The sequence below is a fragment of the Coffea eugenioides genome, unplaced genomic scaffold (assembly GCF_003713205.1).
Source record: "Coffea eugenioides isolate CCC68of unplaced genomic scaffold, Ceug_1.0 ScVebR1_3393;HRSCAF=4599, whole genome shotgun sequence".
NCBI classification, from domain to species: Eukaryota; Viridiplantae; Streptophyta; class Magnoliopsida; order Gentianales; family Rubiaceae; genus Coffea; species Coffea eugenioides.
Genome location: NW_020863966.1, coordinates 8,126 through 25,926, shown reverse-complemented (window position 1 = coordinate 25,926; position 17,801 = coordinate 8,126). Strand labels below are relative to the sequence as shown.

The 17,801-nt window shown below is 40.8% G+C and overlaps 1 pseudogene; it reads left to right on the top strand.

Moving 5' to 3' along the window:
- The first annotated feature begins 696 nt into the window (after positions 1 to 696).
- LOC113757882 lies at positions 697 to 9,253 on the top strand (annotated as a pseudogene).
- The last annotated feature ends 8,548 nt before the right edge of the window (positions 9,254 to 17,801 follow it).

The following is a 17,801-nucleotide window of genomic DNA, read 5'->3' as shown; positions in this document are numbered from 1 at the left end:
GCCGATATCTTCGTAGCTTGCATTACCTGTCAGAGAGGGGAAAAGTTCTTTTGTGGTTCAAATTTGATCTTACATGTATGGGGGATGGAACACTTCATGAGACGACCGTCTATTCCCGAGAGTCTACCAATGTCCGGATATAACTGGGTAATCACAAATCACAAGAGGATTAATAGCAGTAGTTTGCCGTGTAATGCATCCGAGTTTGTGGATTTCTTGACGAATGTGACCAATCAAAATGTTAGATGGGTATTGGATTGGATCAATTGTGTCAAACCTGTTCTTCGCACCAAGGCATCCGATTTCGTTCCTTTATTTGGTACTCAGGGTATCATGGCATACAATCCGAGGAGGTTTCTCCGACAATTAGGGCGAGTCCAAGACGTGCCGCCTGCTGTTGATCTGACTACATTTATCATCATTTTCAACAAAGGGATATGTCCGAAAGAAATTTCGATGAAGACCCCTATTAATGAGGCCTGGGAAACGTTGTCCGACGACGAACGCGTCAAGTACATTCCGAAACTCAAGTAAAGGGGATTGACCACTCCGCAATACGAAGACTGGGTGAGAAGGTCCGCTATACAAGAAACACAAGATGAACCAACCGAGGAGGTGGGAAGGTTGAAAGCCATTATCGAAGCAAAGGATAAGGAAATTCTGCAATTAAGTAAGTCTGTCGAAACATACAAAGGGATGGCGGAGCAAAACAAGCAATTATATGAAAATGAACGAGAAAAGCGTCAAGAGCTGAAAAGGAAATGCGGGGAATTATATGACCAGGCTGAACGTGTTAGAATTCCATATGCTAGAGAAACCAAGGACTCTGTATTAGATAGGCTTAGAGGTTTTGGCAATCTTGTACGGAATCGTCTTCGTGATATGATGTAAATATTGGCAAGCTTTATCAATGAAAGCGATTTCTCTTCTGCACTTATTTAGAATTGTTGTCAAAAACAGGTCTGTACGGGTCCCATTTCGAAAGTGTTGCATCATGCTAGACCTACCCTTGGCACAAAAAGGGCCCCCCCGATAGGACATGCATCCGAATTTTTGGAACATCTACTAACTCTTGTCTTTTTCTTTTCCTTTGTTTTATTTTTGTTAAAAAGCTAAGCCAGGACTAAATCTAAAAGCACGTCATTTCGTATTTTCAGGTAATATTTAAACATAGTTTCTCGTCGAAACCCCAACATAACGCGATCCCGTAATCGAGCCCAAAGGAATCGTGTAGACATGAGTACTCAGTCAGAATCGTCTGATAAGACCGCTGCAACTACCCAACCGGAAGCCACGAGTCCCGGGGTTCAACTGACTGAATTACTCACCAAATTTGGGGAAATGGCGTCTGAGATGGCCGCCCAAAAGAAGTTGATCGACGAGCTCATTAGTAGCGGAGTGCAGCCCGAGCCTCCGCCCGTCAAACAACCGGAATCCGAGCCATTTGTCATTCCTCCAATTCAAACCACTTTTGAGGGAGTTTTCAACCCGCAGTATACTTACACTCAAAATCCTCCGTTCTATCATCCCTATGGGCAAGGATTTCAGCCTCAAGGTGGTCAAGGTGGTCCAAACATGCCTCTGGATCCGCAAGCTTTTTATCAGACTACCGCAGAGCCTGTCGCGCCGGAGCACACTGTTCAAACCAAGCCAGAAATGGGAGAGTCGTCTGCCCCGGTTGATGCGAAGTTACTCAAGCGGTTGGATCGTTTCGATGAATTCATCCGGAAAAGTCAAGGTTTAAGCAAACAAGGGGTGCTAGACTACGATGATCTGTGCCTGTTTCCAAATGTACAACTGCCCATGGGGTTCAAGACCCCGAAGTTCAATAAATATGATGGTACGGGCAATCCTAAGACACACTTGCGTTTGTTTGCCAACAAGTTGGGCAAGCCGGTGGATGACGAAAACTTGCCATTAAGGTTATTTCCAGAGAGTCTAGAAGGAGACGCCCTTGATTGGTATTCAAACTTAAAACCGGAGGAGGTGAAAACCTGGCTTGATCTATCCAACGCCTTCATCAGACAATACGAGTATAACTGTGAGCTAGCACCGGCCAGAACTACTTTGGAAGGCACCAAGAGACGACCATCTGAAGATCATAAGACATACGCCAAGAGATGGAGGAAGATTGCTGCCAAGGTTGAGCCTCCGATGATCGAGGATGAAATTATTCGCACTTTCATAAAGGCGCATGATCCTCTATACTTCGAAAAAATCTTCCGTATGACTGGGTGTACATTTGCTGCGATTGTGAATAAACTCGAAGAGTATGATGATTTTGTGAGAGTCAAAAAAATTGTCAACGTCTCTGCCCTAAAATCACAAGTAGAAGCTTTGCAAGGGCAAGGGAGCAATGGAAAGAAGCCGCAGTTTAAAAAGAAAGAGGGGGAGGCAACTTTTATCTGGAACCAGAACCCTTCACCCAAACCCCGATACCAACCCAATCCAACCTACCAACCACATTACCTTTATTATTCAAACCCGCACCATGTATACACTACCAATATCCATCACCCACGACCTCGCCCAAGCTATCCTAACCCACCTTTAGTCCCTTTTCAAATCTCTCAACCAAATCCACCCCAAAACTGACCTCGCCCTCCATATAACCCAAGATTTTCTCCTCCAAATAGACCTGTTTATAGCCATCCTCAACCTCTTGAACCTTACAACCAACCCCGTAGCCGTACATTTACCGATCTAGGCAGGCCTCTAGACCAATTGTATGACCAGTTGAAGGTCGCCGGAAAGATTGGCACGGTACCCCCTCCGACCTATCCGTATGGCATATACGCTGGATACAACCCACAAGCCGTCTGTGCTTATCATTCAGGGGCACCCGGACATTCAACTGTTGACTGCAAGGCTCTTAAGCATAGAATTCAAGATATGATTGAAATCGGAGAGATTGTAATCAAGAAAAATGAGGCACAAGGGCCGAATATAAATAGGAACCCCTTGCCTGAACACGCTAATACCATCGGGGTCATTCTGGACGACGCAGAGTATGAGGAGCAAGTCCAGAAATTGGCAAGGGAAGCTGAGGTATTTGGGGTCACAAACCAACCATTTATAATAGAGGTGCCATTTGAGGAGGATAAAAGGCCTTTTATTTTGGATCTCACTCTAGTTGAAAGCAAGGCTTTGGAGCCAGTGGTCATCGAATTCCCAGAGCAGGAGCCTGTTAAGAGTTTGCAACGAGTGCCGTGGAACTACAATGAACTTGTCATACAAATTGGAGAAAAGTCAATTGCCAAAGAAGAGGTGTCAGTGGTCACTAGATCAGGAAGGATTGCAAGTCCGTTTGGAGCTACCGTTCCGATTCAAACAAATAAACCCGAGCTGCCCGCTAAACCAACAATTACTGAGAAGGAAGTCTTGGATTTTCTTAAAAGGCTCCAAAGAAGCGAATATAATGTAGTCGAGAAGTTAAGCAAGTCGCCCGCCCAAATATCCATGCTGGATCTGCTCTTTTCTTCGGATATGCATAGGGATGCGTTGCTCGAAGTGTTGACTAAAGATCAAATCCCTAAGGACATTTCGGTTGCTAATTTCTCACATATGGTTGGGAATGTGTTATTTACAAAACAAATCACTTTCTCTGATGATGAATTACCGGCGGAAGGCATTGGACATAACAAGGCTCTGTACATAGCTATGAGGTGCAACGAAAAAATTTTGCCAAAGGTGTTGATTGACAATGGATCTGTGCTTAATATCTGTCCTTGGAGTACCTTGGAAAAGTTGGGGTTGCAAGATATCAAGTTGAGGCCTTCAGGGACCATAGTTAGAGGTTTTGATGGAGCACAAAGAGAACCTATAGGAGAAGTGGATTTAGTCGTCGAGATGGGGCCCGCATAGTTTCAAATAGCTTGCCAAGTTATGCACTTTCCTAGTGTTTACAATGTTTTGCTTGGAAGGCCGTGGATTCATAAGTCCGGGGCTGTGCCTTCTTCATTGCATCAATTGTTGAAATTCATAGTAAATGACAAATTGATAACTATCTTTGCCGAGGAGGATTGCCTCGTGATTGCTGATTCTGGGTCCAAAGAAGATGGTAGCCGAAACGCCACAGTGACCCCTCATAGCACAGCTGATATCGTCTCCGTAAGTTGGATAACAAAAGAGGAATGAGCTCTGTCAAAGTGTCATGATGGCTAAGGAAATGATCCGCGGAGGATATGAGTTTGACAAAGGGCTGGGACGTGATCTACAAGGAATTCTGAAACCAGTGGAAATTGTGGAGAAAAAGGATTCATTCGGTTTGGGTTTCCGACCAACCGCTAAAGACATCAAAGAAATGAAGGAACGCAAGAGAGCAGAGAAGGAAGGCAGGCAAAAGGCCCTTGATATTCCACCACTGCATTATACTTTTCCACGACCAACCGAGGTGATCACGTCAGAGATTAACCCAGTTGACGAAATCGAAACTAGTTTGGCCCAATTGTTCGTTGGGACAACATTTGGAGACAGTTTCCCAGATGAGGCCGAGTTTCCCGACGTCCCTGAAGGATCAATTTCCAATTGGACAGCCGAGTTTCTGCCCATTCAGAAGGAGTTTCGGTAAAACTAAAGGGGTTTGTCATTCATGCGAATTCATGAAAATACTTCTGCATCTGTAAATAGCTAATGAAAGCATCTTTACCTTTGACTAAAATTCGCATATGTAAATATTGTTTCCGCTTGCTTTCTTTTTGTTTTCGCTTTCAATCAAAGGTTTTATGAAAATGCACAAGTGGTTCTTGTCATGTTGTTTTGTTTATTCGTTTGTCATATTGCTTGTTCATTTGTTTGTTGTATATTTGTTTGCTTATTATCACACATTCGTTAATTCTTTCAGATGGCCAAAAATAAAATTATTCGACCCTTTGGATATCACTATTCTGGAATTCAATAATGGCAATCTCTATATCACTCACGACTTGGAGGTCTGGGAATCCGAGCTCCAAAGCGAGAGTGATAATGAGGAGGTATTCGATTCTTTTGCAAAGGACTTTGAACAATATGAGGAGAAACCAAAACTGAACCTGGAAGAAACAGAAAAGGTTAACATTGGCACTAAAGATGAAGTTAAGGAGGTGCAAATTAGTATTCATTTGAATGAGAGGCAGAAAAAGGAGATGCTTGAAGTTTTGACTATGTTCCAGGATGTATTCGCGTGGTCCTATGATGATATGACTGGTATTTCAACTGATGTGGTAGTGCATAAGTTGCCCACAGACCCTACTTTTCCACTCGTAAAACAAAAACCCCGAAAATTCAAACCAGATATGAGCCTCAAAATAAAAGAGCAAATTGAAAAACAACTCAAAACCAACATTATCATTGTTTCCCATTACCCTATTTGGCTTTCGAATCCAGTCCCTGTTCCAAAAAAGAATGGAGAGGTGCGAGTTTGTGTTGATTATAGAGACCTCAACAAGGCCAGTCCTAAAGATGATTTTCCTCTGCCAAATATTCACATTCTCCTGGACAATACCGCTGGGCATGAGATTGAATCTTTTTGTGATTGCTTCGCTGGATACCACCAGATTTTGATGGCAGAAGACGATAGGGAGAAGACTGCTTTTATCACCCCTTGGGGCACATTTTGCTACCGAGTGATGCCATTTGGTCTAAAGAATGCCGGAGCTACTTATCAAAGAACCATGACCACCCTGTTTCATGATATGATCCACCGGGAGATGGAGGTCTACGTGGATGACATCATAATCAAGTCTAAAAGAGCAGAGGACCATTTGGTTGATTTGAAGAAGCTGTTCGAAAGGTTGCGAAAGTACAATTTGAAGCTAAATCCTATAAAGTGTGCCTTTGGAGCACCAGCTGGTAAGCTGTTGGGCTTCATTGTCAGTAAAAGAGGCATAGAGATAGATCCAGCAAAAATCAAAGCAATTCGAGATATGCCAGTGCCGAAAACTCAGAAGGACGTGAAAAGTTTCTTAGGAAAGATCAATTTTATTGGGAGATTCATTGCCCAGCTAACTACCACATGCGAGCCGTTGTTCAAATTGTTGAGAAAGAATGTGCCGTTGTACTGGAGTGAAGAATGCCAACAAGCTTTTGATAAAATCAAAGATTATTTGTTACATCCGCCAGTCTTGGTGCCACCCAAGCCGGGTCGACCATTAATCATGTACCTATCTGTGCTTGAAGAAGCAGTTGGTTGTGTCCTTGGGCAGCATGATGACTCCGGAAGGAAGGAGCAAGCCATTTACTATCTAAGCAAGAAGTTCACGCAGTATGAGGCTAATTATTCATTCATTGAGAAAAGCTGTTGTGCATTGGCCTGGGCAGCTCAAAAGCTGAGACACTACCTGTTGAGCCATACCACTTATCTTATTTTCCGATCTGATCCTTTGAAGTATCTCTTGGAGAAGCCGATGCTAACTGGACGTCTGGCTAAATGGCAGATAATTCTCTCAGAGTTTGATATTGTTTTCACTTCACAGAAGGCTGTCAAGGGGCAAGCTATAGCTGATCATTTGGCAGAAAATCCAAGGGATGATGATTATCAACCACTTCATACTTATTTCCCTAATGAGAAAGTCTTATTTGTAGGCACCACGGACGATATAAGTGAGCAAAGCTCTGAATGGAGGCTTTTCTTCGATGGAGCTTCGAATTCCCTCAGAGCTGGAATTGGAGTCTAAAAGAGTAGAGGACCATTTGGTTGATTTGAAGAAGCTGTTCGAAAGGTTGCGAAAGTACAATTTGAAGCTAAATCCTGCAAATGCGCTTTTGGAGCACCAGCTGGTAAAGCTGTTGGGCTTCATTGTCAGTAAAAGAGGCATAGAGATAGATCCAGCAAAAATCAAAGCAATTCGAGATATGCCAGTGCCGAAAACTCAGAAGGACGTGAAAAGTTTCTTAGGAAAGATCAATTTTATTGGGAGATTCATTGCCCAGCTAACTGCCACATGCGAGCCGTTGTTCAAATTGTTGAGAAAGAATGTGCCATTGTATTGGAGTGAAGAATGCCAACAAGCTTTTGATAAAATCAAAGATTATTTGTTACATCCGCCAGTCTTGGTGCCACCCAAGCCGGGTCGACCATTAATCATGTACCTATCTGTGCTTGAAGAAGCAGTTGGTTGTGTCCTTGGGCAGCATGATGACTCTGGAAAGAAGGAGCAAGCCATTTACTATTTAAGCAAGAAGTTCACGCAGTATGAGGCTAATTATTCATTCATTGAGAAAAGCTGCTGTGCATTGGCCTGGGCAGCTCAAATGCTGAGACACTACCTGTTGAGCCATACCACTTATCTTATTTCCCGATCTGATCCTTTGAAGTATCTCTTGGAGAAGCCGATGCTAACTGGACGTCTGGCTAAATGGCAGATAATTCTCTCAGAGTTTGATATTGTTTTCACTTCACAGAAGGCTGTCAAGGGGCAAGCTATAGCTGATCATTTGACAGAAAATCCAAGGGATGAAGATTATCAACTACTTCATACTTATTTCCCTGATGAGAAAGTCTTATTTGTAGGCGCCACGGACGATATAAGTGAGCAAAGCTCTGAATGGAGGCTTTTCTTTGATGGAGCTTCGAATTCCCTCGGAGCTGGAATTGGAGCTGTTTTGGTTTCACCCGAAGGGAAGCACTACCCTGCCGCTGCCAAATTGCAATTTGCCTGCACAAACAACATGGTTGAATATGAAGCCTGCATTTTCGGTCTCAAAATGGCTTTAGAAATGGAAATCAAAGAGTTGATAGCTTTCAGTGATTCAGATTTGCTCGTGCACCAAACCTTGAAGCAGTAGGTAACCAAAGATTCAAAAAATTTTGCCCTACCATTGTAGTTTGCTCACTCTGGCCAAGCAATTTCAAAATTTGGAGTTCAGACATCTCCCGCGAGCCCGAAACGCATTTGCTGATGCTTTGGCCACCTTAGCTTCTATGATCCAGTATCCAGATGAATTGAGGATCGAACCTATTCATATTCAACTTCAAGACAAGCCTACCCACTGTTGGGTTGTAGACAAGTCCTCTGACAATATTCCTTGGTATAATGATATTAAGGAGTTTCTCAAAACTGGATCTTACCCTCTGCATGCTAGTGCAAAGGACAAGGGTTTTCTGCGTAGAATGGCTTCAAAATTTTTCTTGAGTGGAGAAGTTTTATACAAAAGAACCTCAGATTTGAACCTTTTAAGGTGCATTGATGAAGACGAAGCTCAATATATGATGAAAGAAGTGCATAGTGGCGTTTGTGGACCTCACATGAATGGCCATTTGCTAGCAAAGAAAATCATGAGAACCAGATACTTCTGGCTTACTATGGAGCGTGATTGTATAGATTTTGTCCGGAGATGTATAAAATGTCAAATGCATGGTGACGTTATACGTGTTCCACCCACTGAATTGCATAGTATGATCGCCCCATGGCCCTGTTCAATGTGGGGTATGGACGTGATTGGTACAATTGATCCTCCCGCTTCAAATGGACATCGATTTATATTGGTGGCAATTGAGTACTTTACCAAATGGGTTGAAACGGAGTCATTCAAACATGTAACGAAGAAAGTGGTTGCCAATTTCTTGAGAGATCACATCATCTGTCGCTTTGGAGTACCCGAAACGCTTATTACAGACAATGCCAAGAATTTGAACAATGACATGGTAGACGGATTATGTGAGCAGTTCAAAATCAGACACCGCAACTCTGCCATTTATAGGCCTCAGATGAATGGAGCTGTGGAAGCCGCAAACAAGAATTTGAAGAAGATTATTCGCAAAATGACTGAAAGGCATCGCGATTGGCATGAAAAGTTGCCTTATGCATTAATGGCGTATCGGACTTCTATCCGGACATCGACTGGGGCAACGCCATATTCACTCATGTATGGAATGGAAGCTGTATTACCAGCTGAAGTTGAAATCCCTTCGCTACGAATCCTCATGGAAGCTAAATCGGAGGAGGCTGATTGGATAAAGCAGCGCCATGAGCAATTGACTTTGATCGATGAAAAGCGGTTCAATGCTATCTGTCATGGTCAGTGCTATCAGAAACGTGTGGCCCGGGCCTACAACAAAAAAGTCCATCGGCGTGCATTCGAAGAAGGTGACAAAGTACTAAAGCGGATTTTGCCAATGCAAGATGAAGCTAAAGGCAAATTTGCTCCAAATTGGCAAGGGTCGTTCATTGTCCAAAAGGTATTACCTGGCGGAGCACTTATTTTGGCAGAAATGGATGGACGAACATTCCCTCAACCCATCAACTCAGACATGTGCAAGAGGTTTTTCATTTGATCATGCAAATTTTCTTTAGAAATTCATGCAAATGGCGAAATGCAAGTCAGGCCATCTTCTTTTACACTTAAAACATTTTATCTCTACTTGTCCCCTTTGAGCCATCAGAATTGACAAATTTTCGTTTGATAACCCTGAGAATTGCAAACCCCACACTGGGGCAAATTTATTTTGAAAGAGAGATGATCAAAAAGAAAAACCCCACGCTGGGGCAAATTTAGTTTTTAAAGAAAAATGCAAAAAGTGAGGAAAATGCAATGAAGAAAATGCAAAGAGAGAAAATCCGATCAAACTGGGGCAAATTTTCCTCAGTTTCGTTCAAGATCGGAAACGATTTCAAAATACTGCAATCTCAAGTTATTTCATACCTCGCATCAAAATTTGCTTTCAAGCCTCAACCTTTCTTGAAAAACACCCCACCTGACCTCATTACAAAACCAAAAGTCCTGGCTTTCGTCACTTGTTGCATTTCTATTAGGAAATTTGTTAATCAACTGGCAAGTGATGTCCATAATGCCTTTGCCTAATCTTACAAGGGAAGTGCATTTTACTGATACTAGAAATCTTTAGCTCATATTTCCGAGTCGAGCATGGTCAAGATATTTCATTGTTCTTTAGGTGAAAACCCAAAAGGGCGCCTCGGAAAAGAAAAGAAAAAGAAAAAAGAAAAAAAAAAGAAAAAAGAAGAAAAAAAGAGAAAAAGACAAAACAAAAACAAAAAGGGTGGGGGCAACCTTGGTGAAAACCCGAAAGGGCGCCAAGGCAGGTTTTCTCGACAAGACGAGCACGAGAAGGAACAGCTGGTGACCTGGTTCATTTGGACTTTCCCTCATGATTGTGATACTTCTGCCAGAATCGAATTCCGAAGCAAATATATCCAAAAGCTTGAACATGATATTCGTTGGCCAAATTTGTATTTTTCTTTACAAATATTCTTTTGCAAAATGTATTTTTCTAAACCTCTTGGTTTCTCTCGATTATTTGCGTTCGACTACTTGTGGTTGTCTGCATTCTTTTGCATGCTCATCTTTGCCTGACATAGGAAATCATCTTGCATATATCATTGATTTTTATGTGACAAATTTTTCATGCATCATTCTTTCACCATTGGATTCGAATGGATGGTAAACCCTAAGGTTTGTGCAAGGATAGGGGAATTCAATCATCTATTAAAGGAAGTAAGATGCAACAAAGCTGCTACATAGATTTGGTGACGTGGTAAATATGTACTTTATCAGTCTCAGAAATGGAAAGGTTTCAAAATTACAAGTTCAACTAAGCCAGACGCCGCAGAACAGAAGCAAAAACATCACAAGACTCATGTTTACACGATTCTCAAGGCAAACCGGATCAAATGATGGTGGCAAGTCCATTATTTCTTCTTTTCTTGCAGGAACGTTGTGTTTACAAATGAAAACAACCACTCTCCTTTTCGCACCTAAATCGATGACAGAAAAAGCTCCCCAGTAAGCAAAGACGAAGTGATAATGTTATTGGCAAAGCTTGATCATAAGAGAAAACATCAGCTATCGCTTCAGCTACAGAGATCAAATCTCCCTCTTGGTACAAAAGTTTGAACTACTCCCAGGTAAAAACTCAATTCATTGTTTAAACCTCCCCAATGAAGTCCCGTTTTAAATTCTTGTTCGGGTCAGTCCCGTTTTAAAATTTCTTATTCAGGTCAGTCCCGTTTTAAATTCCTGTTCGGGTCAGTCCCGTTTTAAATTTCTTGTTCGGGTCAGTCCGTTTTAAATTCCTGTTCGGGTCAGTCCCGTTTTAAATTCCTGTTCGGGTCAGTCCCGTTTTAAATTTCTTGTTCGGGTCAGTCCTGTTTTAAAATTCTTGTTCGGGTCAGTCCCGTTTTAAATTCTTGTTCGGGTCAGTCCCGTTTTAAATCAGTCGTTTTAAATTCCTGTTCGGGTCAGTCCCGTTTTAAAATTCCTGTTCGGGTCAGTCCCGTTTTAAATTCCTGTTCGGGTCAGTCCCGTTTTAAATTTCTTGTTCGGGTCAGTCCCGTTTTAAATTTCTTATTCGAGTCATTCCCGTTTTAAATTCTTGTTCGGGTCAGTCCCGATTTAAATCCCCTTGTTCGGGCCAATCCCATGTTTAAAATTCCTTGTTTAGGTCTGTCCTCTGAATAGTTTGCAGTCGAATAACACAGGTAAGTATTTGGTGTCTACTTCTTTGTCTCAAGTTTTTCCAAAACTCAGACAAAGAGGGGCAAACTGTAGACACCAAAATTTTTATTTTTTTTAACTTTTTAACTTTATTCATTTAATTCATTTAATTTTTGCTTTATTGGTTATTTTTATTTTATTATTATTTTGTCTTCATACTAATATTCAAAAAAAAAAAAAAGAGGGAAACCCGATAGCGGGTTTTAGGCAGTTTAACAGGTTCTAAAAAAAAAATGGGAAAAAGGAGAAAACCCGCACGCGGGTTTTAGGCTGATTAAGAGGCTCTGAGAGAAAAGGAAAAAAAAGAAAAGAAAAAAAGAGTCCATGCATGCGGCATCAGTATGAAAGGGATTGCAGCTCCATTTGGTTTCCATTCATTTTTAATCTTTCTAGGACAACATCCATCGGATGGCCCTAGATGCCCAGCAAACCTCCACTCTCATCCTCACCTTTGAGGTGAGGGTTTGAGAGTGGTGTCTTTGGTATAAATAGAACAGAAAACACAGCCGACTGGGGGGAGAGATATATGACGGCTGAAAACCTAAAAGAGAAAGAAACAAAAGGGACAACAGAGAGGTTCGGGAATGACGGCTAAGTAGAAAGGCCAAGAGAGAAAGCTAGAAGTGGTTTTGACAATTGGAAAGCTGAGGGCTTTGTGAGAGTTGAGACCGAGAAAAGGTCACGAGCAAAGCTGAAAAACGGGGTTTGAAGGAGAGAGCGAGAGGGAACAATCTGGAAATCTTGGAGTTAGAAGAAAGCCCGAGAAACAGCGGAAAGGAGAAAACTTTTGCAGGTCTCCACCAGTAGCTTGAAGCCGTTCATCTTACCAAGAGGTAAGTTTTGAACTTTCTTCCGTTCTTTTGCTTTCTGCACGTCGTGTTCATCTTTGGTTGTTTAGTTCTGTGACGACCCCACCTCCCCCTAAGGCGTACCAAAGGGTTCGGCAGACCGCCTGCCCAGCTCTCGCCAGGACTCACTCACTATCTCAATCGAGTCACGTACACACATCCATGAACCATAAATAAAATTCCCAATTCAAGCTTATAATTTACATTAATAGAAATCGAAGTACGAAGTCTCAATACACCAAACTAGATCAAAACGAATACAATCCAAATACAACATGTTCCATCCGAGGAATAGCGTGAGTACAAGTCAAAATCAAACAGCTAGTCTATGCTAGACTTTACATATCTCACACCTCGCTCGTACCCCTGAAAGGAAAACAAATGGAGTGGAATGAGCTAAAAGCCCAGTGAGGTTCCAAATAGCAAATTGACCATTATTTATAAGTACGAGTTTTCGATATAGCAAAGTAACGAGCATAAAGTGTTCATAAATGTGAACAGTAGCACGTCAAGTAGCAATCTTAAAATGAGCGCATGTAGAAAATTTTTCAAAAGAAACAATAATCCAATAAACAATAATCATTCCAAAGTATAAGGATACGGATGACTCTCAGGAGTCAAATTCCCATTGCATTACCAGAAGCTTGATCCCGTAGTAGTTGACACTCCGTCAACTTTCAAGTAAGTAACCAATCCAGTAGAACACCACTTAAACGACTCTCCGTCCACCGTTCAACCCCCAGCTGGGCCCAAAATCCTCAAGAACACGGGTGGTAATACTCGAGTATACCGATTAGTCGAGGAGATATCACTCCACTCGACAATACAAGAGACCCAGGGTTCGTTACCCAATCGACCAAGCCCTTGCCGGCTCGACTAGAGTAACTCGCCACAGGGTTTCTGGAATTCCAGGAAGTGCGCGCATCATAAACAAGTATATCAAGTCAATTGCAACAATAAACAAGTATATCACGTAAGGGCAAGTGCGATAAAGTACACTCCTGCCCTTACAATTCACGTATATAACATGTAATCAGATTGGTCACGTATCAAGTTCAAGTATCAAGTTCAATTCGGTATTTGAAAGCACTCACCCAAAAGATATAGTGCTACTGGTCACTTTCAGGTTATACTCCGAGTTCGGAGTCCAAATCTGCGATAAAACTCAATTTGAGAACTTTGAAACATGACTAGAGTTCGAAACTTAGACGTTTCGTTCAATAAGAATCAAGAAATTGAAATTCACTTGGAGAATACTCGTGAGATACTCGCTCACTTTTTAAATGATAAAACTTTGTAACATTTATACTTGAAATGGTCATGCGAGTCGAAAGTACAAGGGAAAACGTACTTTGAGCAATCATTTCATTTTCAAGGGTACAAGTTCGGCCAAGTCCTACAAGAACAAGAAAACTCAAGTACCCTAGATGGTTCAAGTACTATTCATATCAACTCGACCCAAGTCGCAAGTGTATTTATATAGTCCTCGAGCGTAAATTTGGGCAGCATGCCCTTTGTGTTTACCTAATTTTCCAGCCATTTAGGCTTCATTATTTTTCTTCAACAACAGCCCAACAACATACATATCAGCAATTTATGTCAAGAGCCGTTCCATAGGCTCACAATATCATAACAACAAGAACCGCATCAAGTACAAGTGCAGAAATTCACTGTGGCACAAGACAGATTTGACGTATACAAGCGGAAATAACATATCCAAGGCTACACTTATCGGATTAATACGAAACCTGTGCCATTTCGAAGCTAAGACACAAAGCTACAACATTTATGAAGGTCACTTAGTCCATTTCCTAATGTAACTTAGTCAAAATCTCAGACTACTAAACCAGAAACCAATTCATCGGCTGTTTAAACGCATTATGCTGTAGCGGACCTAACTCAGTGTACACAAGTCCGAATCAGGTTTTCTTTGAGGCATTTTAAAGCTACTTCAGAACACTACAACTTTTATGTTTTGGCCCAGAGCTAAATCAGAATGGATCCTGATCAAAAATCGTGATAAACTGGACTGAACTGAAGAAACGGACTGCTGGGAAATTCTTAAAACAGCAAGGGTATTTTGGACTTTTCACGACCTCCGTTGCTCCGATTGAGCTGAAATTTTACAGGCACCTATAAAATGCCATTCTCTACAACTTTCCTTCTTTGACCAAAGGCCAATTCGGCCTCTAACATATAGGTACAATTTCGGACAGAATGCTTGGGAAATTTTCCAGAAATCTGGAATTTTTAGCTCTAAGTGTAATTTCCTCAAATTTCTGGTTCTAATCACCACTAAACAACCTTATATAACCTTAATTGCAACATTTACACATCATACATCACATTGAGCAGAAAATCAGAACCCCTAGTTCATCAAATAAATTGGGGAAAACCTCTAAATCATGCTAATCATCCATGATTCCACCACTATAATCAAACTACTAACTTAATTTAACAAAATCAAAAGCAAAACTTAGAGAGATGAGTTCTCTTACCTTGGTTAGAAGTCTCTAAAAGCATCCCCAAGCTTTCCTTTTCCAAACTTTCACCACCAAACACTAACTAACCACTCAAAGACAAGATTAATCGGTTTCTTTTGTTTGATTTCTCACTTTGTTGGTGGATTGAAGAAGAAATGGAGAAGAGTTTTGTTTTTCCTCTCTTGTTCTTACTCTCTCTCTCTCTCGGCTCTTAGCAGCAGAAAATGAAGAGAAATGAAGCTGATTTTTGTCTTATAAGGAGTAAGAAGGTTAGAGTTAATTAAGACCACAATTTGGCTAACACTTGGACAATTCTTAGCCACTAATTTTTCTCTTTCTTCCCCTTGCTTATAAGCCACAAATTTCGGTCCCCTTAGCTGTAATATAAGAAGATATTTTGGCTCAAATATCAATAAGCTTGTGGTGCAAGAAAGTGGTGGTCCAGTGGTGCGTTCAAACGGTAGTGCGCGGGACCCGCCGGTTCGCGCCGTTTTTCTTAAAAACTCACGTACTAGGGTTTTTACTTCCCATTCACTAACCTTATATTACTGCTACTACTCACATATTATTTTTCACTTAAAAGTCACTTTTAATCTCCAAATTTAATCCTTACTCTGTACCGAAAATTCATCCGGCGAAAAATCGCGAAAACCCTAATTTTACTCCAAACTTGAAACCAAAGCGTAAAACCTTATTTTCTAGGTTTATTTACACTTATCATGGGATAATTGGATAGTAGGGCTTTAATAAATGATAATCTTCAAATAAAAAGAAATTTTTAAGAAAACGTGAGGAATTTTCCAATTCCAGTAATTAAAATTAGGGTTTCAATTAAAATATGAGAGATTTAGGAAAACCGGTTAGTCACAAGTAAACTAGGGTTTTTGGCTACAATATTAGGGTTTCTAGTCTTTTAAACCAAAATAAGGTTTTAAATCAACCCAAAGAAATACCCAAAGAAATACACTGTAATATTTTCTTCACAAACAACCTCCTAATATTCGGGATGTTACAAGTTCCACTTCCCTGTTATAGTCTTGACGTTGGAAATGGTAGGAAGTGCTGTGCTGGTTCGAAAGATTACGTCTTTGGTTGAATTTTGTTGGTCGTGTGTGTCCAGAATGTCATGGTTGTGAAGTTACAGAACATTATCCCAGATTTTGCATGATCTTGTTTGGGGTTTCGATAGCCTTTTTTGCAACTCAATTTCTCTGTCTCGTTCATGTGCTCAACATCGAATTCTGATGAGATGTTTTAGGAGCCTTTCTATAGATTTTCCCTTGATAAGTTTAGGAGGTTGCTTGAACCATAGTGAGGTTATGTTTGTGTTTGAAAGTTTGCCGCAACAGGATTTGAAATTCTGGGTCTGTTACAGCAATTTTTTTTTTAAAAAAAAAAATCAATCTCTTAGGCTGTTAAAAATTTTCCAGAATGGCTTAAGCTACCTCTTGGGTCTCGTTTTGTTGCTCCATGGGATCCCATGTGTATGTTTACTGTTGTTTCGAGTAGCAAGATGCGGTATGCCATTAGACGGCACCAAGTAGCTAACACCTGTGGCAGCCATGATTCTTTTTCTTTTCTTTGTTGGTGCAGGTTTTGGTTTTATATCTTGTGTTATCTTTGGTGATTCGGTTGATATTGATATTTTGTTTGGCTAAGATGATTTATCCATGTTAACCAAAGCTTGCTGCAACCTTATACTGCTAAGAAAAGCTACATTTCTGCTGTCCTTCATGTCGCTACAGTCCATAAAATGGGAGTAGTTATCCAGTTTACCGTTTAACCTTTGTGCCTAATTGATCATTGGTGAGACTAATGCAATGTTCTGCATTTAATATACACGAACTCATAGCTGTAAAATTCCGCGGCCAAAACAAAAGAAGTTGCATTTTCTGTTCTGTTTCTTTTCTGTGGCTGTTCATCGACCCTTACACTTAAGTGGCATGCTAATCTGGTTTGTTGGGATGTTGGAATTGTGTGTCACGTTGCTTAGATCGTGGAGCTGCATTTTTCCCTTCTCATTATCCCAAGTCCACACGAGCCCACATTAGTTCATTCTCCTTTCCCCATCGCACAATCACTTTTAAGCTGACTGAAAATGCAGCAAGTTGTTGCAGCAGTTTCATCCATAGGCCTGCATAAAATCTTAAGAGCTTGCATGGTTTCTTTCTATGTTTGTTGTTTGTTTGAGTTATAGTATTGTTGTAGCGTTTGCCTTAATCCAAAGCTTTTGATGTTGAAAAAATTCTGATTCATTCTCGGTTGCCGAAAGCTTCATAGCTTGCTGAAACTTTGCTGCATTTTTTTTCCTTTTCCTTTCGGTCAATTCCAGTTCCTTGTTTGAATCCTGCAACCAAATTTTTGTGTTGGATTTAGTTGGTGTTTGATGGTTGAAATCGTGGTGTTTTGGTGGATTCGTCGGCATGATCAGATGGCCAAGAAAAATTGCAGTAAGAAAGATGTGAAGTAGCAGAAGACTAACTCCAGTTTGCAGAATGTTATTTCGTGATATTTGCATGAAATTCTGCATGAAACTTTTCCAATTTTTGGCATTGTTAAGGGATGTCCAGCCATGTTTAATTGGAGTAATTCAAGGCTATTGAATGAATCTGGTTTTGCTGAAATTGTGGAACCCTGTGCATGAAAATCTGCATCAAAGCCTTGCTGAGAGTTTCATCATTTGCTGAAGCTTTGCTGTGAAATGTTTTCCTACGTTACTTGCATGGAGTGTGCATGGAAATTTTTCAATAATTTCACTTTGACCCCTTGGCTTCCAACTAATGCTGCTATGACCCAGTCAATTGAATAATCTTCTCAATTTGGTCCTTGGTAGCTTTTAATTTTTGCAACTTCATTGCTTGCTTGATTCAATTAGCCACCAAATTTTGTTTAATTGCATTTAATTCGTGATTTTAAGAGCTTTATGACCAAGTGAACTTGTGTTTTGCATATTTTCTTAACGTTCTTAATTAAATTGGTACCCTGACCATTTTATTGTTTTGGAGGGTAAATTAGTAATTTCACTTCGTTAGGGCATCGA